Consider the following 26864-nt stretch of genomic DNA (forward strand, 5'->3'; position numbering starts at 1 on the left):
AAAATAAAATCTTATCGAGAAAATGGTGCGAAAAACCTTTAATGAGGATGAAGAAATATTGTATTACTGTACTGTATTTTATTATATATTGCATGCCAGAACAATATTTTGCAAAACTCGAACAATGTATAAATTATTCATATGTCGATCGACTGTGCAAATGCAAAATATTCGTATATGCCAATAAGAACTACATTGATACTTATTTTTATTTTTTTTTCTCCCCCCCCAATAAGGGTCCATTCACACGTCCGTGGTGTGTTGCGGACCCGCAAATTGCGGATCCGCAACACACCCGGCCAGCACCCGCTATAGAAATGCCTATTCTTGTCCACAGCTGCGGACAAGAACAGGACTTGTTCTATCTTTTGCGGAGCTGCGAACCGGAAGTTCGGGGCCGAAACCCGGAAGTTCGGGGCCGCGCTCCGCAAATGCGGAAGCGGAGAGCACATAGTGTGCTCTCCGCTTCACGTCCGGGCCCATAGAGAATGAATGGGTCCGCACCCGTTCCACAAAATTGCAGAACGGGTGCGGACCATTTTGCGGACGTGTGAATGGACCCTAGTAGATATTACAGATTGATGCACTAAGTATTCTTGTTACTTCGCAGCACCATGTCAGTAGCATGTATGCATGGACAACAGATAAATATCTATCACATGCACATAGCACGTCCGTTTTCCTGCCATACAATATATACCACACACTATATACCATACACACAATATATATATAGATTTAATTTTATGTCCATGAGGTTTTTTTGTTGGACCAAAAGTATTTGCTTGTTTATTTTGCGTTACCCAGGGTGCACCACGGGGATGCAAAACAAATTTACACCCCATACCGTACCGTCACTTACTAAACAGGTACATCGCAGCTTAGCTGGCTAATATCTAATTGCTCAGACCTCACACACATACAATCGCAATACAATCCGATCTTATAACCGTAACATTAAATCTAATATTTCCCCTTCAAAGGCGTAACTTCTTTTTTGCGTATTTGTTGAGGATATTTTTTTTTATATTTGTATAATAAAACAATGGGGATTATTTGCTTTCATCATTATCCTTCAGCGCTTTCTGGAGCGGGGATATCACCTGACCCGGAAACACAAGGAAAAAGAAGGGATCATAAGGTAAAGGTACAACAAGGAAGCCCTCCAAAAGAAATTTTGCGACCTAAAGCGCCTTCACCCGGATCTTGTGAAAGAATATAGTCAGCGATTATGCCCAGGTACAATGCTTACATGAATTTTGTATCTCTCTCTACAACACTCAGTAATGTATATATTCAGTAATGCTGCTAATCTGTACAGATGTAGTATGGTTAAAACACAACCTCTCAGATTTATTAATTCATCCCGTTATCTTGAAACAAAAGCCATTTTAAAAAATAGCGTAACACATTTAATTGCATTAAGTTTACATAACACGTCTCATAAAGCATGTGTGTTAACTCTACTACAGCCGTGTTTCATCCCTTTTCAAATGATTACTTAATACCTGGTGTGACATGTACAAAATCTTCCGGTTACATCATACATCTCTACCTCGCTGAGATTGTATATGTTGGTAAGGCTTATTAGTCAGCCTGCATTTGTGGGAGGGGCGGAGGCTCTTCATATACGAGCCACAGCCTCACTCACAGGGGCGTGTTCTCAGGTGCACAGTTGTGCTGCTGGGTGTCATTAGCAAACTAGCTTCTCTGGTGGTAGGAGTCTTTCTTTGCAGCATGGAGCCAGAATGGAGCTTGTTATTTTGCTCTCTGCTACCGTATCATGCACGCGCCATACTATGTAAGTAGGTTGGGCCGGGGCCGTCTCTCCTGGCCGGTCGGAACCCACTTTGCTAGCAAACGGGAGGCCATTCGCCTCAGAATCTGCTACCTCAGGTTTGCTTTTTGGGGGTAAATACTTCTATTTCTTTTCAACTTTGTTTGTTGGTAATAGGAGCTAGTTCCTATAAATCTTACAAGTTTTACTTCGCTTTGTTCATCTCGTATGAAAAGTTACTTCAGCCGGTTTGCTGTAAAGGAAGAGTTACCCGGGCTGCACGTGACGTCATGTTTGGAGATCGGACGCAGCGTTTATTGTTTAGGCCTCTTGCTGTAGCTGTTCCTTGCCACGTGTCTCCCCCCTCCCCCCGCTACCACCATCCTTAGACTTCACGTATTTCACTGCTCCATGTACTTAAAAACCCTGCCACACTTTTATGCTCTGCTGTTATCCTGAGCGGCATTTACACTTTCAGCTTTTATTTCATGTCTTTATGCTGCATCCGCACGTCTTTACTGTCCAGCACTTTCCTACTCTTGGTTCGTATTCACTCAGATTGTTCTCACATTCAAGCTGCGGTCACCTGTTGGCTGTTACATCTCATTCTGTACCCAGCCGACAGCCGGATCCGTATTACACGCCTGTTATTACATGTTGTGTACTCGGCTTACAGCTGCTACTGTTACTCCATTTTTATTCTCGGGACGCACCACCCTGGTGTTCACACCTTGCTCCACTCACAACCAGAGCTGCGTTCATGCGTCGACTGATATACCATGTCTGCTCTGCTCACTGTGAGAGCTGTGTTTACACGTCCGCTGTCACAACATGTTCATACTAGGCTTGTTTCAGAGCTGCATTCACTTTCACTGTTACATCATGTTTATGCTCCACTCACATTTAGAGCTTCTGTTCTACCAATTTCATTCTCTGCCACACCCAGAGGTGCATTCACACTACGCTGTCAAATCATTCACCTCCACCCTCGACCAGAGTTGCATTCATCCGTCTATCTATATATTAGGTTTACTCTACTCGCACCCAGAGCTGCGTTGACATGTCCTATGCTACTACAGGTTCTTTCTATGTCTGCTGTCACCAAGTTAATATTCCGTTCACATCCAAAGCTGCGTCCGCATGTCTGCTTTTACATCTTGTCCTATGCTCCATTCCCATACTCAGAGCTGCGCCCATACCACATTTTTTTTAGGTGCCACTCACATCCAAAGCCCCATTTGTTACATCATGTGTTGTACTCTGCTTCCACTCAAAGCTGCATTCTCCTGTTCATTGCTACGTCACGGTTTTACTCAATAATATCACCGGGGCAGTCTGGTACCTCTCTCCCGACAAACATAACTGCGTTCTTTTCAGGCTTATGTTCCTTTCCTCGGTGGTCTGTTACATTCCATAGGCCTACTTTTCTGTTCACCTCAGGGAGAATTTTTAATTTTTTTTGGTCTTCTTTAATCCTGGTTCATATTCACTCAGACTGGTCTCCTTAAAAAAAAAAAAAAAAAAAAAAAACTCGCTTTCACTACTGCAGTCCGAGTCGTCCGCCGTTTGTACACCGCCTGTACACGTCTCCGGGACGGGTAAGCTCCTTCCCTCAGTCACTCCCCTCTACAGGGCTCCTCCAATCAGCGCTCATGTGTTTACCTGCTTCCAGTCGCGGGGTCGGCGTGCGTTCCAGCATGGAACGCATGTTGAGAACCACTGCCGGACTTGTGTGTTTTGAATTACAGGTGGTGTCCTGGTTAGTACTGTGTCATTGCTGCCCAAACTTACCAGTGCTCGCTCCTCCCAGTTCCTCTATGCTTCCTACACCGGCATTTGCAGATCAGGTTCACACACACTGACATCGCTCTTGATAGTGGCTTGCAGCCAAACCAGCTCCTCTATTCCTTGTTGTGGTTGCTAGGAGCTGGTCATACAGTGCAAAATCCTCACGTTGGAGCGCATGCTGGCCTGTGTTTTACATGAATACGACTCACCTGGGTTGGAAATACACAGCTTCAGCCTAGACACTATGCACAGTCACTGCACGCTGACCATTTGCCTGCCGTCATCTGTACTGATATGTAGTGGTAGCAGGGCCGTTCTGTATGTGTATGTTCATTTATTCATATGCTATGTTTTTTCCTGTTTCCCACTGGATCGCCCAGGCTCATACCTGCCTCTGTCTCCTGGATCGCCCAGGCTCATACCTGCCTCTGTCTCCTGGATCGCCCAGGCTCATACCTACCTCTGTCTCCTGGATCGCCCAGGCTCATACCTACCTCTGTCTCCTGGATCGCCCAGGCTCATACCTACCTCTGTCTCCTGGATCGCCCAGGCTCATACCTACCTCTGTCTCCTGGATCGCCCAGGCTCATACCTACCTCTGTCTCCTGGATCGCCCAGGCTCATACCTACCTCTGTCTCCTGGATCGCCCAGGCTCATACCTACCTCTGTCTCCTGGATCGCCCAGGCTGTCATCTCCTCAGTTATTCCTCCTTCTGACTTGATTAGATTTTGTTCTCCTGGGAACGGGTATGTTCGATTTATTGTTTATGTATCATTACCCCGGGTCCGTCCAGGCCCTGTTCTTCCTTCTCTGCCTGGTACGTTCAGGTCTGGTCTCCCTGCATGTCTACTATTCCGGGTTTTTTCCAGGGTCTCCCGCTGTCGGCGGATCAGTCCAGCCTTGGCCTCCTATCCATTATGATACTTCCCCATGATCCACACAGGCCCACCTACTCTTTCACACTCGTCTCACCCATGCCTGACCCTTCCTGGTTTACTTTTTCCTGGCACTGCCAGGTCGGTCCTTCACCAGGCTACGTGGTGCGGTATTTCTGGGTCACCCCCTTTTTTTCCAGGTGATGCCAGAAGCAGATCTCACGGGGTCCCCTCTCCCAGCCTTCAATTCCCGGGTGATGGATTAGAGTCCCTCCTTTCTCACGCCAGGAACCTGGTACAACATTCCCTCTCCTCCAACGCGGCCAGGAATTATCAAGCCGGCTATAAAATATATAACAAATTCTCGGCCCCATGGCTTCGGGGGCCCGATGACTGTTTTCAGTCCTGCTGGGCTGATTGCCTGGTTGGTTGTCCATCTGTGCATCTGGGCTGATTTGGCCCGTATGTATCACATACATACCTGCTTCCCTAATTTCCTAATAATCCATGTTGATCGCTCACTTTATGTTTTGACCGCAAACTGGTCCGGTTTGCCCTACAGCATCATTGTAATGTCTTACGCAGATATTTTGTCTTGCTTTAATTGTTCATGCTTTCGTTCAGGTCCTGCCAGAGGAGGAACAAGTAGGGTAATTCCCTCTAGCATTTCAGTCTCTGATCGTAGTCGATCATATCTTGTCAACCAGGTCCCTGCGCAAAGTCTTTGCCTTTTTACCACGACCAGGAATTCATTTTCGCCGGTAGTTTCATTGCAATTGCATTCCCTCACTCATGGGAGGGCATAGACAGAATCTTGTATATTATGGCTTCGTAGCTTCTTTACGCACTAACCTCAGACTCCCTACAACCACGTTGAATCGGGTTTTGGACAAAGTTCAGCATTTCCTCATGGTAGAAGATTCAGATAGTAGGTCGGTCTTCTCGTCTCAAGCGTTAAAACAATTCTCAGGGGCACACAGTAGAACAACTCGCGGACCACGGCTAGCAGATATCTGAGGTCTGGGGAACTATTCAAGGATCCTCTTCCTATCTACATAGTTCTTTTTGGCCCTCATTCCTGCATAGTCTAGGCAGTTAGGTTTTGGTCCCACGATCTCCTGAGGCTAGGGCATTGCCAGTACTCCGTAGAACCAAAACTTTACAAGGTTCATTTGGTTTTCATGATCCATTTCACAACGTATTCCCGGTTCTCCATTCCGCTTTGGGGCAGTATCCGCAATATTGAGCATCATGTCTCTGGCCTTGTCATCCACAAGATGGGTTGTAGGTCTCCTTCTGGTCTTGCCTCATACACCCCGAATTTTTTGCTCTAGATTCCCGACGCCTTGCAGTTGGCTTGGGGATCAGTTTGCACATGCCATTCGAGTTCCTTTTCTACCCGATTTGGCTTGGTTTTTGCCCACTTATAGGCATACCCACGATCATGGCTTAGGGCACACAACAAGCCATTTAGTCAGGTTAGCTAAGACATGCCTAGCTGGGTTGGGTTGTTCCTGTTGCTTCTCTCCCTAGGGTTCTTCGGATATCTCTTGGCCGTAGCCATGACCACAAATATACAGGGAGTGCAGAATTATTAGGCAAATGAGTATTTTGACCACATCATCCTCTTTATGCATGTTGTCTTACTCCAAGCTGTATAGGCTCGAAAGCCTACTACCAATTAAGCATATTAGGTGATGTGCATCTCTGTAATGAGAAGGGGTGTGGTCTAATGACATCAACACCCTATATTAGGTGTGCATAATTATTAGGCAACTTCCTTTCCTTTGGCAAAATGGGTCAAAAGAAGGACTTGACAGGCTCAGAAAAGTCAAAAATAGTGAGATATCTTGCAGAGGGATGCAGCACTCTTAAAATTGCAAAGCTTCTGAAGCGTGATCATCGAACAATCAAGCGTTTCATTCAAAATAGTCAACAGGGTCGCAAGAAGCGTGTGGAAAAACCAAGGCGCAAAATAACTGCCCATGAACTGAGAAAAGTCAAGCGTGCAGCTGCCAAGATGCCACTTGCCACCAGTTTGGCCATATTTCAGAGCTGCAACATCACTGGAGTGCCCAAAAGCACAAGGTGTGCAATACTCAGAGACATGGCCAAGGTAAGAAAGGCTGAAAGACGACCACCACTGAACAAGACACACAAGCTGAAACGTCAAGACTGGGCCAAGAAATATCTCAAGACTGATTTTTCTAAGGTTTTATGGACTGATGAAATGAGAGTGAGTCTTGATGGGCCAGATGGATGGGCCCGTGGCTGGATTGGTAAAGGGCAGAGAGCTCCAGTCCGACTCAGACGCCAGCAAGGTGGAGGTGGAGTACTGGTTTGGGCTGGTATCATCAAAGATGAGCTTGTGGGGCCTTTTCGGGTTGAGGATGGAGTCAAGCTCAACTCCCAGTCCTACTGCCAGTTTCTGGAAGACACCTTCTTCAAGCAGTGGTACAGGAAGAAGTCTGCATCCTTCAAGAAAAACATGATTTTCATGCAGGACAATGCTCCATCACAGGCGTCCAAGTACTCCACAGCGTGGCTGGCAAGAAAGGGTATAAAAGAAGAAAATCTAATGACATGGCCTCCTTGTTCACCTGATCTGAACCCCATTGAGAACCTGTGGTCCATCATCAAATGTGAGATTTACAAGGAGGGAAAACAGTACACCTCTCTGAACAGTGTCTGGGAGGCTGTGGTTGCTGCTGCACGCAATGTTGATGGTGAACAGATCAAAACACTGACAGAATCCATGGATGGCAGGCTTTTGAGTGTCCTTACAAAGAAAGGTGGCTATATTGGTCACTGATTTGTTTTTGTTTTGTTTTTGAATGTCAGAAATGTATATTTGTGAATGTTGAGATGTTATATTGGTTTCACTGGTAAAAATAAATAATTGAAATGGGTATATATTTGTTTATTGTTAAGTTGCCTAATAATTATGCACAGTAATAGTCACCTGCACACACAGATATCCCCCTAAAATAGCTAAAACTAAAAACAAACTAAAAACTACTTCCAAAAATATTCATCTTTGATATTAATGAGTTTTTTGGGTTCATTGAGAACATGGTTGTTGTTCAATAATAAAATTAATTCTCAAAAGTACAACTTGCCTAATAATTCTGCACTCCCTGTAGTTATACACACAGCGCGGTACAGATGTATGATGTCACCGGATGATTTTCATATATATGTCTTTTTGTTTATAGCTACATAAACTGCAAACATCATTTAGCATTCCGGTCAACGTCCACGACCATTACATACATCCCCCACGTAATTTGCATGGGATTCAAGAATATACACTGCTCAAAAAAATAAAGGGAACACAAAAATAACACATCCTAGATCTGAATTAATTAAATATTCTTCTGAAATACTTTGTTCTTTACATAGTTAAATGTGCTGACAACAAAATCACACAAAAATAAAAAAATGGAAATCAAATTTTTTAACCCATGGAGGTCTGGATTTGGAGTCACACTCAAAATAAAGTGGAAAAACACACTACAGGCTGATCCAACTTTGATGTAATGTCCTTAAAACAAAATGAGGCTCAGTAGTGTGTGTGGCCTCCACGTGCCTGTATGACCTCCCTACAACACCTGTGCATGCTCCTGATGAGGTGGCAGACGGTCTCCTGAGGGATCTCCTCCCAGACCTGGACTAAAGCATCTGCCAACTCCTGGACAGTCTGTGGTGCAATGTGACGTTGGTGGATAGAGCGAGACATGATGTCCCAGATGTGCTCAATTGGATTCAGGTCTGGGAAACGGGCGGGCCAGTCCATAGCATCAATGTGTTCGTCTTGCAGGAACTGCTGACACACTCCAGCCACATGAGGTCTAGCATTGTCTTGCATTAGGAGGAACCCAGGGCCAACCGCACCAGCATATGGTCTCACAAGGGGTCTGAGGATCTCATCTCGGTACCTAATAGCAGTCAGGCTACCTCTGGCGGGCACATGGAGGGCTGTGCGGCCCTCCAAAGAAATGCCACCCCACACCATTACTGACCGATGCCAAACCGGTCATGCTGGAGGATGTTGCAGGCAGCAGAACGTTCTCCACGGCGTCTCCAGACTCTGTCACGTCTGTCACGTGCTCAGTGTGAACCTGCTTTCATCTGTGAAGAGCACAGGGCACCAGTGGCGAATTTGCCAATCTTGGTGTTCTCTGGCAAATGCCAAACGTCCTGCACGGTGTTGGGCTTTAAGCACAACCCCCACCTGTGGACGTCGGGCCCTCATATCACCCTCATGGAGTCTGTTTCTGACCGTTTGAGCAGACACATGCACATTTGTGGCCTGCTGGAGGTCATTTTGCAGGGCTCTGGCAGTGCTCCTCCTGTTCCTCCCTGCACAAAAGTGGAGGTAGCGGTCCTGCTGCTGGGTTGTTGCCCTCCTACGGCCTCCTCCACGTCTCCTGATGTACTGGCCTGTCTCCTGGTAGCGCCTCCATGCTCTGGACACTATGCTGACAGACACAGCAAACCTTCTTGCCACAGCTCGCATTGATGTGCCATCCTGGATAAGCTGCACTACCTGAGCCACTTGTGTGGGTTGTAGACTCCGTCTCATGCTACCACTAGAGTGAAAGCACCGCCAGCATTCAAAAGTGACAAAAACATCAGCCAAGAAGCATAGGAACCGAGAACTGGTCTGTGGTCACCACCTGCAGAACCACTCCTTTATTGGGGGTGTCTTGCTAATTGCCTATAATTTCCACATGTTGTCTATTTCATTTGCACAACAGCATGTGAAATTGATTGTCACTCAGTGTTGCTTCCTAAGTGGACAGTTTGATTTCACAGAAGTGTGATTGACTTGGAGTTACATTGTGTTGTTTAAGTGTTCCCTTTATTTTTTTGAGCAGTGTGTGTGTATGTATGTATATGTGTATATGTGTGTATATATATATATATATATATATATATATATATATACGTATGTATTTATGTATGTTCCTCAAAAACGCAACAATCGATTTCAATGATTCTTGGTATACACATTCCTTGCTACCTGGAATTAAATCTTGCGGGGGTCTCAGCTCTCTAGGACGTACCGTTCTCGAAGATATAAAAAAAAAAAAATTAACTGCATTAGCCAATACAAGCCTGCCAGCCTTTCACTTAAATCCTAACTGCCAACTGACGGGCGCTGTGGAGTTCACTGTTAAAGGGCCAGTCACCATGAAAATCAGTCACTGTTAAAGATGCGGTCACCGAGAAACTCCACATTAAAGGGCCGGTCACTGTGAAAGTCACTGTTATTTAATCTAAAATTTCTATGATTAAATACCCGCTAATCGCCGGGTCATTGACTAGTATATACATATTGTAGGGATTCCCAAATGGTAGCCTTCAGATAAATACACAGAAGCATTTTTCCGGTGAAATCTTAAAATAACAAGTGTCCTTTTATTGTTGGCACACAAACAATCAACAGGCAGCATTAATCGGCTTACTCCAGCCGACACTTAAAGAAAAAAACAATTACACAAGTAAGGCACAGTACCGTAAATCCCACAGAGTATCTTGCATTGTCCTCTGTATCCAAGCAGAGACCCTCTGGTCTTTCACTCAGTTCCAAACACAAACACCCAGCCATCCAGAGTTCCACCATCAGCCATGTAATCATGCCCACCTGACCCTGCTGGCTGACTTTTGTAAGCCATTCAAAACCTGGCCAGGATTGTGTGGATTAGTCACCCGCCCAACTCTATGACTACTCCCAATAAGAGCCATCCCGTATTAGCTTTTCACAGCTATGCTAACTACCAAAGTGTCAGTCAGCAACTGCTGCGGACATATGCACTAGTGGCTCCTACTTCACCGAGGCCAGGATCCTCGGTGACACATATCTTCCATGTATTATAGTCCCTTGTGCCTTTCTACTATATATATTGTAAGGATTTGCTCTTGTAGGCAGGGTAAGCGGACGCAGTACAGAGGCAAGAACACGGTAGTAAAGCAAAAAGTTCAGTGTTTATTCACACCCAAGGAAAAACATAACACAAACACTTTGCAGAGTCCTGGTGTTAATTCACACCACAGGAATTCCTCGTGTTATTTCGCACGGCCAAAGTCCACAGAACTCAAAACAAACACGTCACCTGGATATCCACAGCAGGCTTTAGGGCGCCTGGCTTCCAGCTGGTGGCTCTCATGCAGCTCCCAGAGACACAGAGCCTTCACAGCTCCACTTTCGCTTGGAGGAACATACCACCCCCAGCTGAGCTGCTGGCTGGGTTTTTAAACCCCAGCCCAAAACCTTGCCTGGACGTGGGGAACAGCCACCCACCCTGCTCTTTGGCTGCTCCCAATTAGAACCGGCCCGGATCGGCTTTTCAGCCACACTAGAAGGGTCGGCACTGCCTGAATGCATGCGGTGCACGTGTCGATAGGCGGGCGTCCCAACTTACGAAATAGAGAAAGAGGACCGGCACTCGCAATGAATTTTCCAATGCAATTTATTCAGTCACTTATTTAAAGCATAGTGACGCATTTCAGCACACACTCGTGCTTTCTTCAGACTATGTAATACAATCCTATCATTTGTGTCTTATATACATCCAGCAGACAAAAAACTGAATTGACGTCATAATATAAGCTCCTCCCACATGGGAGCCGATACAGATTAAATAAATGTAAATACATAGAAATCAATGTAGAGCGGTCGAAATTCAGGTCCGCTGAAAATGAAACATAAATTGAAATGTGAATATTATATACACATGATCGAGAACTAAATAAAGCCAGAAATGTTATAATCACGATTAAGCCCTCTTGGTTCCACCGTTTGTAACCGGTGGATCCAATACGCTTCTCTCTTTAGAAGCAGTTTGTTTCTATCACCACCGCGGCGGGGTAGTGATACACTTTCAATAACTTGAAATCGCAACTGCGATATTGCATGTCGTTTCTCGTGAAAATGATATGGTAAGGGAAGCAGTAAGTTCTCAGGGTGGATAGTGGACTTATGCTTACTTAATCTATCTTTTATCCGTATTGAGGTTCCCCTACATAGAGTAAGCCGCAAGGGCATTTAAGAATATATATAACGTTTTTACTATCACATGTGAACATGCCCTTAATTGGGATTTGTTCACCAGAATGGTGTGTCACATGGGTGATACGTAATGATGATGGCACGGTTTGCACTGATTTATTCATTAAAGAAACTGACCGCAACAGTTTACTTACTTTTACAAGTAGTCATCCCCCAGCAATCAAGAAAGCCATCCCTTTTTCACAATATCAACGGGTGAAAAGGATTGTCACTGACCCTGACACCTGTCAAATAAGGATGAAAGAAATGACAAGTAAATTTCTCAATAGAGGCTATCCCAAACACCTATTAGAATCCGAAAGGAAAAAACTTGATAAGCCGCAGGGACAAGTACCACCTGGTGACCCGAGCATTCCTCTCTTTGGCCTGGCTCATCCACTTGAGAGGGGTGTGATCAGTCACCAGATGGAATTTCCTCCCCAACAGATAATATCGGAGAGACTCGAGTGCCCACTTGATGGCCAGGCACTCTCTCTCTCCACTATACTGTACCGGGTCTCCGCTGGAGTGAGCTTATGGCTGAGGAAGACAACGGGATGCTCCTCCCCGTTGACTTCCTGAGACAGTACCGCACCGAGGCCCACTTCGGAGGCATCAGTCTGGACCACAAATTCCCTCTTGAAGTCGGGCGTCACCAAAACCGGGGACCCACAGAGGGCCGACTTCAAAGCGGAGAAAGCCTCTTCTGCCTGGTCATTCCAGCGGACTATCACGGACTTCCGTCCCTTTAAATGCCCTGTCAACGGAGCCGCTAAAGTGGCAAAATGGGGAACAAACCTCATGTAATAGCCCACCATTCCCAGGAATGACCTTACTTGTCTAGAGGTGGCCGGTCGGGGCCAATTCTGTATCGCCTCTATTTTGCTCACTTGGGGTTTAATGACTCCGTGCCTAATGACACTTTGCAGAGTCCTGGTGTTAATTCACACCACAGGAATTCCTCGTGTTATTTCACACGGCCAAAGTCCACAGAACTCAAAACAAACACGTCACCTGGATATCCACAGCAGGCTTTAGGGCGCCTGGCTTCCAGCTGGTGGCTCTCATGCAGCTCCCAGAGACACAGAGCCTTCACAGCTCCACTTTCGCTTGGAGGAACATACCACCCCCAGCTGAGCTGCTGGCTGAGTTTTTAAACTCCAGCCCAAAACCTGGCCTGGACGTGGGGAACAGCCACCCACCCTGCTCTTTGGCTGCTCCCAATAAGAACCGGCCCGGATCGGCTTTTCAGCCACACTAAGAATAAACAGTGTCAGCAAGCACTAGCTGCGGCTGACACATAAAATAACCGGTTCTTATCTCACCGAGGCCAGGAACCTCGGTGACACGTCAATGACGGACCCTTGCGCCTTCCTACAATATATATACACTGCTCAAAAAAATAAAAGGAACACTTAAACAACACAATGTAACGCCAAGTCAATCACATTTCTGTGAAATCAAACTGTCCACTCAGGAAGCAACACTGAGTTACAATCAATTTCACATGCTGTTGTGCAAATGGGATAGACAACAGGTGGAAATTATAGGCAATTAGCAAGACACCCCCAATAAAGGAGTGGTTCTGCAGGTGGTGACCACAGACCAGTTCTCAGTTCCTATGCTTCCTGGCTGATGTTTTGGTCACTTTTGAATGCTGGCGGTGCTTTCACTCTAGTGGTAGCATGAGACGGAGTCTACAACCCACACAAGTGGCTCAGGTAGTGCAGCTTATCCAGGATGGCACATCAATGCGAGCTGTGGCAAGAAGGTTTGCTGTGTCTGTTAGCGTAGTGTCCAGAGCATGGAGGCGCTACCAGGAGACAGGCCAGTACATCAGGAGACGTGGAGGAGGCCGTAGGAGGGCAACAACCCAGCAGCAGGACCACTACCTCCATCTTTGTGCAAGGAGGAACAGGAGGAGCACTGCCAGAGCCCTGCAAAATGACCTCCAGCAGGCCACAAATGTGCATGTGTCTGCTCAAACGGTCAGAAACAGACTCCATGAGGGTGATATGAGGGCCTGATGTCCACAGGTGGGGGTTGTGCTTACAGCCCAACACCGTGCAGGACGTTTGGCATTTACCAGAGAACACCAAGATTGGCAAATTCGCCACTGGCGCCCTGTGCTCTTCACAGATGAAAGCAGGTTCACACTGAGCACGTGACAGACGTGACAGAGTCTTGAGATGCTGTGGAGAACGTTCTGCTGCCTGCAACATCCTCCAGCATGACCGGTTTGGCATTGGGTCAGTAATGGTGTGGGGTGGCATTTCTTTGGAGGGCTGCACAGCCCTCCATGTGCTTGCCATTAGGTACCGAGATGAGATCCTCAGACCCCTTGTGAGACCATATGCTGGTGTGGTTGGCCCTGGGTTCCTCCTAATGCAAGACAATGCTAGACCTCATGTGGCTGGAGTGTGTCAGCAGTTCCTGCAAGATGAAGGCATTGATGCTATGGACTGGCCCGCCCGTTCCCCAGACCTGAATCCAATTGAGCACATCTGGGACATCATGTCTCGCTCTATCCACCAACGTGTTGCACCACAGACTGTCCAGGAGTTGGCAGATGCTTTAGTCCAGATCTGGGAGGAGATCCCTCAGGAGACCGTCCGCCACCTCATCAGGAGCATGCACAGGCGTTATAGGGAGGTCATACAGGCACATGGAGGCCACACACACTACTGAGCCTCATTTTGACTTGTTTTAAGGACATTACATCAAAGTTGGATCAGCCTGTAGTGTGTTTTTCCACTTTAATTTTGAGTGTGACTCCAAATCCAGACCTCCATGGGTTGAAAAATTAGATTTCCATTTTTTTATTTTTGTGTGATTTTTGTTGTCAGCACATTTAACTATTTAAAGAACAAATTATTTCAGAAGAATATTTAATTAATTCAGATCTAGGATGTGTTATTTTTGTGTTCGTATATATACACACACACCTCACCCAGTAAATTAACCTCATAAACCACAAATTAAATGCTATATGAAAGGTAAGATTGTATTAAAAATGCGGCTGGGTAGACAGTATAACAATGACAGCCCAAAAAATTATTATACCCAACATAATACCATCAAATAACCCCTGTTACGTCATCCTACCTTTTAAGTTAGGCCAGTTTTGGCATGTTATATAACACCAAAATGAGGCAAATCCACCATGTGGATAATCATAATCCCATGCAGATCCCTCCATATAGGATTTTTTTTTTATATTTACCTTTGTTATGATTTATGAGTTGTTTGTCTAAATTCTTAACATTCTGTGATTACAGGGGTTCCCATTCCTTCTGTACGACGCAGAACATTTAAAAAGAAGGTGGTCGCAACGGGTGAGGAGGAAGAGTTGGAGGAGCAGGCAGAGGAGGAGCAGCCTGGACCCTCCTCTGATCGAGGACCATCGCAGCCAGGGCAATCCTCTCCCCCACCTCCAGAAGAGGGGGACAAGGAGGTCTACACCCCCAACCAGGAGGGTAAATATGTGCACACAGCTATATGATTAAATATCCATACAATGTTTATAAGAAAAAGGGCCTAAAATGTTTTAAATTTGAGAAAAGTAGATAAATAAAAAAATTCAAATAAAAAAAAACTCTGTAATTTACATTAAAACCATAAAGTACCCAACTAATTCACATTAAACGTTACATAACTATAACAAAGTAATTCTGTACTCTCATTAAGAAATACCAAATAAGGCTGGGTTCACACGAGCGTGTCCGGATTAGTTCCGGATGCGTCCCGGTGTGTTGCGGCAAACCCGCGCGAGTAGGAATGCAATTGCAGTCAGTTTTGACTGCGATTGCGTTCCGATGTTCAGTTTTTATCGCGCGTGTGCAATGTGTTTTGCACGCGCGTGATAAAAAACCGACTGTGGTACCCAGACCCGAACTTCTTCACAGAAGTTCAGGTTTGGGTTCGGTGTTGTGTAGATGTTATTATTTTCCCTTATAACATGGTTATAAGGGAAAATAATAGCATTCCGAATACAGAATGCATAGTAGGTGATCAATTGAGGGTTAAAAAATAAAAAAAATTAACTCACCTTCTCCTCTTGTTCGCGTAGTTCTCCCGGTCTTCAGTTCTTTAAAAAGATGAACTATGGGCTAAAGGACCTTTGGTGACGTCAGATCACATGCTCCAATCACATGGTACATCACCGCGGTGATGTACCATGTGATTGGAGCATGTGATCTGACGTCACCAAAGGTCCTTTAGCCCATAGTTCATCTTTTTAAAGAACTGAAGACCGGGAGAACTACGCGAACAAGAGGAGAAGGTGAGTTAATTATTTTTATTTTTTAACCCTCAATTGATCACCTACTATGCATTCTGTATTCGGAATGCTATTATTTTCCCTTATAACCATGTTATAAGGGAAAATAATACAGTGTATAGACTGTCACCTAGCAACCGTGCGTGAAAATCGCACCGCATCCGCACTTGCTTGCGGATGCATGCGATTTTCACGCAACCCCATTCACTTCTATGGGGCCTGCGTTGCGTGAAAAACGCAGAATATAGAGCATGCTGCGATTTTCACGCAACGCATAAGTGATGCTTGAAAATCATCGCTCATCTGAACAGCCCCATTGAAATGAATGGGTCCAGATTCAGTGCGGGTGCAATGCGTTCACCTACCGCATTGCACCCGCGCGGAAATCTCGCCCGTGTGAACGCAGCCTAAGAGTTGTGCTGGCTTGATACCTTTTAATGGCCAAAAAATAATAATTACCATGTCACATAGCGAGCTTCCGAGAACTGACCAGTCCCTTCATCTGTCTTATATACAATAAGAAGGGAGACATGGCGGAATGAATGGACATTTGAAATATAAGATACAAACATATCAAAGACGATCATAATAAGGCTACTTTCACACTAGCGTTCGGAGCGGATCCGTCTGATGTTTCATCAGACGGATCCGCTCCGATAATGCAGACGTTCGCATCCGTTCAGAACGGATCCGTCTGCATTAAAACTTAGAAAATTTTCTAAGTATGAAAGTAGCCTGAGCGGATCCGTTCAGACTTTGCATTGTAAGTCAATGGGGAATGGATCCGCTTGAAGATTGAGCCATTTGGTGTCATCTTCAAGCGGATCCGTCCCCATTGACTTACATTGTAAGTCTGGACGGATCCGCTCGCCTCCGCACGGCCAGGCGGACACCCGAACGCTGCAAGCAGCGTTCAGGTGTCCGCTCACTGAGCGGAGCGGAGGCTGAGCGCTGGCAGGCGGATGCATTCTCAGTGGATCCGCCTCCATTGAGAATGCATTGCGGCCGGGCGGCTGCGTTCAGGACCGCTCGTGAGCTCCTTCAAACGGAGCGCTCGAGCGGACACCTGAACGCAGGTGTGAAAGTAGCCTAAGTCCGTTATTATCTTACAGATAAGGGGCTGAGTACATATTATTGTCTTTAAATTGATGGCATCTCAGAGACCTGGTGCCACGACTGTCTATAGAAGACTATTTAGATCTTGTAGTGTGTCCAAAAGCCCTCTTAAAAATTAAATCCAGTCTTCAAAGTGTCAAGTAGTGTTTTCAAATTGCATTCAAAAAATCTTATAGCTCTTTTGTATTAGAAGTTATATTTTAATATGAGAACTTTCATGTGTTATTCATATTGACCATGGCCATGCACTAGTGGCTCCTACTTCAACCAGGCCAGGATCCGCGGTGACACATATCTTCCATCTATTATAGTCCCTTGTGCATATATATATATATATACACACACACACACACACCACCCAGTAAATTAACCTCATAAACCGCAAACTAAATGCTATCTGAAAGGTAATATTGTAATAGGGGTAAGGTAAGGGAGATCAGGATGTTAGTGGAGTAAAATGAGGATTTTACATGACAGACTCCCTTTACCCGCTGAATAGAACAGCACTAAACAGTGCCTAAATAGCATATAGAAATCTAGTCATCTCGCTACCTATCTGCAAGCGACTTTACCCCTCCTTCTATTAATAAAGTGACCATGACAACAAAATCAACTGAGTGAAGACGGACAGCAGATATTTAAAATGCGGCTGGGCAGACAGTATAACGATGAAAGCTCAAAAATATAATATAACCAACATAATACCATCAAATAATCTCTGTTACGTCATACTACTTTTTAACTTAGGCCAGTTTTACCCATCTCTAACACTTGTTTTGTCATGTAATATGAACCCATAATGAGGCAAATTCACCATGTGGATAATCAGAATCCCATGCAGATCCCTCCATATAGGATATATTTTTTATTTTATTTACCTTTGTTATGATTTATGAGTTGATTGTCTATATTCTTAACATTCTGTGATTACAGGGGTTCCTGTAATCACAGAGAGAAGAGGAGGAGCAGCCTGGACCCGATCCAGGGGATTCCTATCCCCCACCTCCAGAAGAGGGGGAGAAGGAGGTCTACACTCCCATCAGGAGGGTAAATATGTGCACACAGCTATATAATTAAATATCCATACGATGTTTATAACAAATAGGGCCTAAAATGATTTAAAATAGCGAAAAGTAGAGAAATATTATTTTTCTTTTTTTTAAAGTACAATAAATCTGTAATCTACATTAAAACCATAAAGTAACTAACTAATTCACATTAAACATTACATAACTATAACCAAGTAATTATGTGCTGTCTTTAATAAATACAAAATAAGAGTTGTGCTGGCTTGATACATTTTAAAGACCATAAAATAATAATATGTCACATAGCGAGCTTCCAAGAACTCACCAGTCCCTTCATCTGTCGTATATACAATAAGAAGGGAGACATGGCGGAATGAATGGGCATTTGAAATATAAGATACAAACATATCAAAGACCATCATAATAAGTCCGTTATTATCTTACAGATAAGGGGCTGAGTACGTATTATTGTCTTTAAATTTATGGCATCTCAGAGACCTGGTGCCACGACTATGTCTATAGAAGACTATTTAGATCTTGTAGTGTGTCCAAAATCCCTTTTAACAAATTTTGGGCTTCAATTTGCATTAAAAAAATCTCATAGCTCTTTTGTATTAGAAGTTATATTTTAAGATGAGAACTTTCATGTGTTATTCATATTGACCATGGCCTACAGAAATGCTTAGCAACACGAAAGTGTAGATTCTTCTTTCATCGCAAAGAAACCAACTAAATACTATTATACTCTAATGAACTTGCATTAATTAACACACTAAATAACATTATACTATATTGAAATACTAAATAACCAACTATATAATTTTCAAAACTGTAGTAAAAAAAAAATTTGTTCTGTAAATGGACAGAACTGTAACAAAAATTCCACACAAACCACTAACTGCCTTCATCATAATTGAAAGTCATTGTAATTTTTTTTTTTATCCTAACAGTTGTTTGAAAATTTAAAAGAAGGCTCCTTGAGCATCGGAAATCTGAATCCAGTGTAATGCTGGCTATAAAAGCCGAACAAAATAAAATCCAGCTACTTCAAGCTCGCTTACAGAAGCATCAGCGTCAGCTGGATGCTGAATACAGGAAGCTGGAGGAGCAGAGGAAGATCCATAATAAGGAGTTGCTGGAGATCCAGAAAGAACTCCAAAGTTTGCCTTAGAGGCTTTTTTTTCATATTTTACCTAGTTTCTATTTGTAAATAAATATTTTATTACGTTTAATCGTTTGCTTTCTTATGTTTGATATTGTTATTTAATACATAAACTAGCTGTGGACCCCGCATTGCTCGGGTATTTATTTATTGCTAATTTATATTAAATAACAGTGACTTTAGCAATGGTCGCCCCTTTAACAGTGAATTTCGCGGTGACCGACCCTTTAACTGTGAACTCCACAGCGCCCGTCAGTTGGCAGTTAGGATTTAAGTGAAAGGCTGGAGGCAGGCTTGTATTGGCTAATGCAGGTGATATTTTGGGAATATCTCGGGAACGGTACGTCCTAAAGAGCTGAGACCCCCACAAGTAGGGATGAGCGAACCCAAACTGTATAGTTCGGGTTCGTACCGAATTTTGGGGTGTCCGTGACACGAACCCGAACATTTTCGTAAAAGTTCGGGTTCGGTGTTCGGCGCTTTCTTGGCGCTTTTTGAAAGGCTGCAAAGCAGCCAATTAACAAGCGTCATACTACTTGCCCCAAGAGGCCATCACAGCCTTGCCTACTATTGGCATGGCTGTGATTGGCCAGTGCAGCATGTGACCCAGCCTCTATATAAGCTTGGGTCACGTAGCGCTGCACGTTACTCTGCTGATTCAAGCATAGGGAGAGGTTGCTGCTGCGACGTTAGGGCGAGATTAGGCAGATTAACTCCTCCAAAAGACTTCATTCTGTGATCGATCTGCAGCTGTGGATCATTGAAGTGCTAATATCGACTTGCTCACTTTTTTGAGGCTGCCCAGAGCGTTTTTAGATCACTTTTTTCTGGGGTGATCGGCGGCCATTTTGTGGCTTGTGGTGCGCCAGCACAAGCTATCACCAAGTGTATTTAACCATCAATAGTGTGGTTATTTTTTGCTATATCCTACATCAGCTGCAGGCTGAGCCTGTGTCACCGAAGTGCATTTAACCATCAACAGTCTGGTTATTTTTTGGCCATATACTACATCAGCTGCAGGCTGAGCCTGTGTCACCGAAGTGCATTTAACCATCAACAGTCTGGTTATTTTTTGGCCATATACCACATCTGGTGCAGGCTGAGCCTGTGTCACCCAAGTGCTTTTAACCATCAATAGTGTGGTTATTTTTTGGCCATATACTACATCAGGGGCAAGTTGAGCCTGTCACCCAGCGCCTAAAAAATAGACACTGAGAGAGAATCTAAACAGCCAAGAAAAGACGGCCCTGAAAAAACTAAAAGAAAACACCGAGATAATAATCCGTCCGGCGGACAAAGGAGGTGGCATTGTTTTGCAAAACTATATAGATTACGAAAAAGAGGCACAAAACATCCTAAAAGACCCAATTTATTATGAAACAGTCCAAGGCAACCCCTTCCCAGCCCTAAACAAGGAATTGACCACCAGAATCAAAAATGCATATGAGCAGCTGCTCATAAATAAGAAAGGAAGTTTTTTTCTAACACCAAAATCCCCATGTATACCATATTTCTATCACCTTCCAAAAATCCACAAAAATACAGAAAAAACTCCAGGCAGACCAATTGTATCCAACACAAAATCAGCTACCAGCAACCTGTCCCATTATTTAGATCTTTTCTTACAACCATATGTCCGCACCCTCCCCAGCTATTTACACGACTCCTGTCAACTCATCCGCGAACTAAGTGACCTCCCATACAAAGACACATACGCCCTGTTCACTATGGACGTCACCGCTTTATATTCTAACATACAACACGAACTAGGGATAAAGTGCATAAATCAAGTATTATCAAACGACAAAACATTAAAACCACAACAGATAACCTTCCTCTCTGAAAGTCTAAAATTCATCTTAGAAAATAATTTTTTTATTTAAGACCACACCACATACCATCAGCGCAGGGGGACCGCGATGGGGACGAATGTGGCACCGTCGTTCGCAAATCTCTTCATGGGCGAATTCGAGAAGGAACACATCTTAAACATCTCCAAACCAAACAAACATATCATCTACTATAGGAGACATATAGATGACTTGTTCATCATCTGGGATGGTAGTGAGAAACAAGCCCAAGATTTCTGCACCCAGCTAAACACCACAGACTGGGGAATCTCCTTTACCCCAAACTACAACAAGACAACAATAGATTTTCTCGACATCACAATCACCAGTGCTAATAACCATCTGACAACCAAAACATACTTCAAAACAGTTGATACGAACAGTTACATACATTTCACAAGCTTTCATCACAAAAAATGGCTCAAAAACATCCCCTATAGCCAATATAAACGAATCAGACGGAACTGCACACAAGGGGAAGACTTCATTCTACAAGCAAAAATAATACAAAAAAGATTCAATGAAAAAGGGTACCCTAAAAAACTATTAAAGGACGCATACGAAAAAACCGCACAAATATCGCAAAAAACCTGCCTACAAAAAAGCAGCAAGAACGAACAAAAATCAGAGATGCACTTAAGCCTAATCACCCAATACAACACATCCAACAAAACCATCCGCTCAATACTAGCCAAGCACTGGCATATTCTACAACAAGACCCTTATCTCAACAAATACCTTTCAACACAACCAAGAATTATTCACAGAAGAGCCCCCACTATGAAAAACATGCTAGCCCCCAGTAAACCAAGACAACATGAAAAAACTACAGAAAGTGATAAGCCAGACCAGAAAGGCAGTTTCAAATGTGGAACGAAAACCTGCCTATGTTGTAAGGTCATCACACACAACCGTACACACTTCTCCTCAAACAAAAATGGATCCACATTCATGATCAAACACCATATGACATGTCAATCCTGCTACGTAATATACCTAATCGAGTGTAAATGTGGCTGTTACAGAGTAGTCAATCGAGGCTCACCTGAGTCTGAGGACACCCGAGCTGGAAGTATGGAGTCCAGTGGCAGAGGCCCACAGAAGCAGGAGGCAGGTAGCGCGGTCGATCAGTCCGGGTCGGCAGCAGAGATGGCAGCGAGGTAACAGCAGGAGTAGACGGTGGCGTGGTCGGTGGTAAGCAGTAAGTCAATGCAGGCGGCAATTCAGCGAGGTCAAAAACGGTCCGGGTTGGCAACGATGGTAAATCAGCAATAGCGGTGGAGGAGCAGAGAGGAAGCTTGCTACAGGCTTGGAGGCACAATAACCAGCAAAGGGCTGTGTTCAAGGGCTGGGTTTTATAGGGAAGTAGCAGGTGCAAGAGATTGGAATAATCAGCAGGTCAAGGCAAGGACAAGAGAGGTAGTTAGAAGTTAGCTAGAGAACAGTCCAGAGAGAGACGGTAGCCTAGTGGGTAGAGCTACCGCCTGGGACATGACTGGCCACAGGTTCGAGTCCTGAAAGTACTCCCCCCCCCTTCCAAGGTGACCTCCGGGCACCGCAGGGGAAGGCTTATCTGGGTGACTCAGATGGAACTCCCTGACAAGTCTGGGGGCATGAATGTTCTCCTCCGGTTCCCAGGAGTTGTCTTCTGGAGGATAACCTTTCCAGGAAATCAAGTATTGGATTTTGCCCCGGTGGAGTCTGGAGTCAAGGATCTTTGAGACAATGTACTCCTCTTCGCCTTGTACCCTTACTGGTGGTGGGGGGGGGAGGATGGCGGCCAGGGAAGGTGTTCTCTACAAACGGCTTGAGAAGGGAGCAATGGAAGACTGGGTGCACCCTGATGGAATGTGGGAGGTCTAGCCGGAAGGTGACTTCATTAATCCGGCCAGAGATCCGGAAAGGCCCCAAGTATTTTTGGCCCAATTTCTGAGCAGGTACCTTCAGTCTTAGGTTTCTTGTGGAGAGCCACACTTGATCTCCTATCTGAAAGTCCGGAGCGGGTCTACGACGTTTGTCTGTCGCCCGCTTAAAGCGTCTCTGAGCCTCAAGGAGATTATTGGAAATGTTCTCTTGTGCCTCTTGTAAATTTGCCAGGCGTTCGGCCACAGCTGGAAGCGTGGAGGTGATGGGCAGGCGTGGGATGAAAGCTGGATGCAGGCCAGTGTTGGCGTAGAAAGGACTGTAATGGGTGGAACTGTGTTCCGCATTATTGTAGGAAAACTCGGCCGTAGGAAGGTGGTCCAACCAGTCATCCTGCAAATGAGTGATGAAACAACGTAGGTACTGCTCGAGGGTCTGGTTTGTTCTCTCTGTCTGCCCATTAGACTGGGGATGGAAAGCGGAGGACAGGTTTACCGTGATCCCAAGGGCCAGGCAGAAGTCTTTCCAGAATTTAGAGGTGAATTGCACTCCTCGGTCAGAGACCACATCATCTGGAACCCCGTGTAACCTAAAGATTTCACGGAATACTAGGTCAGCCGTCTGTTTGGCGGTGGGTAGGCCCTTGCAGGGGATGAAATGGGCCATCTTGGTAAGGCGGTCCACGACGACCAGGATGGTGTTCATCCCTTTTGAAGGGGGTAGGTCAACCACAAAGTCCATAGAAATTGAACCCCAAGGGCGGGAGGGGATGGGGAGTGGTCGCAGCAGCCCCACGGGTGAAGAGCGGGGAGTCTTGTTGCGGGCACAGACCGTGCATGAGGAGACAAACCTTTTAGTATCTTTCTTATACGTCGGCCACCAGAAGGAGCGGGACAGGAGTTCCTGGGTCTTTCTTGTACCTGGATGGCCAGCCAACTTGGTATCGTGGTTATATTTTAGTACATCGAGCCGTGCCATTTCTGGTACGTACAGTTGTCGACCCAGGTATACCCAGAAGCCACCCTTGAGGGTGAGGTTGACGTCTTCTGCTGGGTGGGTGAGGAAGGGGTCCTTTTCATAAGCCTTCTTGATTGACCCCAGGAGTTCCTTTGGGTAAGTAGCTCCTAAGACATTTTTCTCGGGTAGAATGCTGGCTTGGCCCTTGTTGTCCTGTGAAGGTTCAGAGAACATCCTGGAAAGGGCATCTGCTTTGCCATTCTTCGACCCAGGGCGATATGTGATAATGAAATTGAATCGAGAAAAAAAAAAACTCCATCTGGCTTGTCTGGCGGAAAGCCTCTTGGCAGAACGGATGAATTCGAGGTTTCGGTGGTCAGTGAACACAGTTATGGGATTGATGGCCCCCTCCAATAGATGTCTCCACTCCGAGAAGGCATCTTTGATTGCCAGTAACTCCTTATTCCCGATGTCATAGTTCCTCTCTGCGGGGGACATTTGGCGAGAGAAGAAGGCGCAAGGGTGTAAAAGCATCTTTTCTCCCGTACGTTGTGATAGGACAGCGCCTACTGCGGTGTCGGAAGCGTCCACTTCGATTGTGAATGGCAGTTCGGGATTAGGATGGATCAGAATTGGAGCAGACGTGAAGAGGGATTTAAGCTTGGTGAAGGCTTCCTGTGCTTCGGGTGTCCAGGAAAAGGGCACAGTCTTTTTGGTTAAGTGGGTAATTGGAGAAATGATTTTTGAGAAGTTCCGAATGAATTTTCGGTAAAAGTTGGCGAAGCCGACAAACCTCTGTATTTCTTTTTCGTTCTTAGGGGGAGGCCAATCTATTACAGCCTGAATTTTCCGAGGATCCATACTAAGCCCTTCCGGGGAGATGATGTAACCGAGAAACTGGGTGGTGGTCTGTTCGAACTCGCATTTCTCGAGCTTGATGTAAAGGGACTGCTCGCGAAGTTTTTGTAACACCCTGCGGACATGTTCGCGATGTTGATCGAGATTTTCCGAGAAAATTAAAATATCGTCCAGGTATACCACTACGAACAGATCCAGCATGTCCCTAAGGACGTCATTAATGAAATGTTGGAAAGTGGCTGGGGCATTGCAAAGTCCGAAGGGCATAACTAAGTATTCAAAATGTCCATATCGTGTGCGAAAGGCGGTCTTCCATTCATCCCCGGGGCGAATGCGAACCAGATTATAGGCCCCTCGAAGATCGAGTTTCGTAAAGACTTTCGCCGCCCGGAGTCTCTCGAGAAGTTCCGAAATCAAGGGGAGAGGGTAACGGTTTTTTACCGTAACATCATTCAGCTTGCGATAGTCAATGCAAGGGCGTAGAGAGGAGTCTTTTTTCTCCACGAAGAAGAAGGGTGCTCCCGCGGGGGAGGTGGAGGGTCGAATGAAGCCCTTCTTTAGGTCCTCGTCCAAGTAGTCCTTCAGGGCCTTGAGTTCATGCTCCGAGAGGGAGTAGATGCTGCCGAAGGGTATTTCAGCCCCAGGTAATAATTCAATTGGGCAGTCGTGTGGTCGATGCGGGGGCAGCTTGTCTGCGTTCTTTTTTTCACAGACATCCTGAAACTCACTATATTGTGGAGGCAACAGCTCCTTGACCGTTGGTTCCGAGATGATAGATACTTTGGGTGTTGGGGAAGCAGGTTCATGCAGACAGTTCGAAGAGCAGAACTCGGATGTGAACCGTAGACAGCGGGTTTCCCAGTCCACCGAAGGGTTGTGAGTGGCTAACCACGGGATGCCCAAGATCACCGGAAACGTGGGGGAGGAAATCAAAGAGAAGTGGATCGTCTCGTGGTGGTCGGTTTTAATGTGGAGCTGTAAATCTGTGGTCTGATGTGTAACGGGTCCCGAGGAGAGTGGGGACCCATCCACTGTTTCCAGATCGATGGGGGCTGTCTTGGTTACAAGCGGAATGTTGTTCTCGTGAGCAAAAGTTTGATCCATAAAATTGTCGCCAGCCCCGGAGTCGAGCATTGCAGAACAGAGAAGTTGTCGATCCCCGATGGTAATGACAATTGGAATGGTGAAGTGGGACCCGGTGGCTGCTAACTCAGTTGTCTCTGCCGTCACCGGTGGGATTGCGGCCTGCCGCTGCTCTCGCAGTTTAGTGACGGCAATGGTTCTGCGGGATTTGTTGGGGCATTTGATGGCAATGTGCCCTGGCTCCCCACAGTAGAGGCAGAGGCCTTCGGCCAGTCGTCGTTCTTTTTCTGCTACGGACAGAGTTTTGCGCACTGCGTCAACCATCATCGGCTCGATGGGAGGTTGGGCGACCTGCTGGGTAGTAGAGTAAGTGGGTCTGTCGCCTTGGAACCAGAGCCTTTCTTTCCTTCTCTCGGTGAGCCTCTGATCAATACGGACACACACCTGAATGAAGTCGTCCAAATCATCCGGGGCTTCAAGTCTGGCAAGTTCATCTTTGATCGCCTCCGATAGACCTCGCCGAAATTGGCTCCTTTGAGCAGCTGGGTTCCAGTTGGTGTCTGAGACCCAGCGGCGGAACTCGGCGGCGTACTCGGCGACAGAGCGTCTTCCCTGTCGAAGACTGTGTAGTCTTGCCTCAGCTGTCGCACAGCGATTGGGGTCATCAAAGACCTGGCTCATAGCTGTGATAAAAACATCCAGATCGTGCAGCAGACGGCTATTGGTTTCCACGTATGGCGACGCCCATGCCAGGGCCTCATCCGTCAGGAGGTTAACAATGAACAATACTTTCTTCTCGTCAGTGGAAAAGGGGGCCGGATGCATCCGGAAGTAGATACGGCACTGATTGAGAAAGCCCCGGTACTGGCGACGATCTCCATTGAATTTCGAGGGTAGTGGCATGCGGGTGTCTGCAGCCGCGCCGCGTATGTCCAGGAGTTGCCGTTGGAGCTCAATGATCTCCCCCTGTTGACTCTGTACCAGGCCTTGGATTTGCGAAAATTTCTCCTGGTAGGTGGTGCCGAACTCTTGCAGCTCAGACACCTGCTTGCGCAGGGTGGCGACTGCGGACTCCATTTTTTTTTGGGCTGGTTATTCTGTTACAGAGTAGTGTCAATCGAGGCTCACCTGAGTCTGAGGACACCCGAGCTGGAAGTATGGAGTCCATTGGC

This window comes from Bufo bufo, chromosome 8 (genome assembly GCF_905171765.1).
Source record: "Bufo bufo chromosome 8, aBufBuf1.1, whole genome shotgun sequence".
Taxonomy (NCBI): domain Eukaryota; kingdom Metazoa; phylum Chordata; class Amphibia; order Anura; family Bufonidae; genus Bufo; species Bufo bufo.